The sequence below is a fragment of the Tenrec ecaudatus genome, chromosome 2, assembly GCF_050624435.1.
Source record: "Tenrec ecaudatus isolate mTenEca1 chromosome 2, mTenEca1.hap1, whole genome shotgun sequence".
Classification (NCBI taxonomy): Eukaryota; Metazoa; Chordata; class Mammalia; order Afrosoricida; family Tenrecidae; genus Tenrec; species Tenrec ecaudatus.
In genome coordinates, this window is record NC_134531.1 from 36477628 (window position 1) to 36478378 (window position 751).

Consider the following 751-nt stretch of genomic DNA (forward strand, 5'->3'; position numbering starts at 1 on the left):
CAAGGTAGGTCAGTAGACATAGCTACTGTAGGTCAGTAGACATAGCTTCTCAATTAAGTGCCTGGAGGGGCACCACCCAACAAGCAAGCCTCCTGGGTAAGGATGCTCAGCTTTACTCCCTCCATAAGCTAGGGCACCCCAAATTTTGTCTTTTATTCTCTCGTTGTTGGGTCTCCCCTACTGCTGCTGCTCCTTTGCCACTTCTCTGGGGTCACTCCTTTCTGTCCCTGGAACACGGAGGTTCAAAAAATACACTTTATTCCTGGTTATTCTTTGTTGATGGTAGCAAAATCCTCCCATTCCTGCTTCTGAGAAGGCTCATTTTATATCCTGAAAAACGGCAAAATCAACCAGTCCCCTAATTAGGTGCCCAAGTTTTTGCAGTCACACTTAACTCTGGTAACAATCCCAGCTGAAACACATCATTCTTTTAGTATTTTTTCCTTCCGTCTCTACCCACACCTATCAGGAAAAGTCACTCAGTTGGCATTGCAAAGATTGAGCTGCTAATTACTAGATCCATGGTTCTAACCAACCAGCTACTCTGCAGGAGAAAATGAAGTTTTCACGGTCTGGGGAACAGCTCCTGTGTGACTGGACCCGCCCGGCAGTGGGTGCAGCCTGCTACTAGACAGCCCCACCCTGATCTAGAGCAAATGCTCAGGGCCCTCCCCTGGGCTTGTAACTTGCAGTAACAGGTGTGAACATTCTAGTAGTAGTTTGATGATCATGTATGCTACAGCAAAGAGGA

At 47.0% G+C, this 751-nt stretch overlaps 1 non-coding gene across 1 annotated transcript; it reads left to right on the plus strand.

Moving 5' to 3' along the window:
- Nucleotides 1–567: 567 nt before the first annotated feature.
- Nucleotides 568–751, plus strand: LOC142441592 (small Cajal body-specific RNA 16). Its single transcript, XR_012782959.1, has one exon.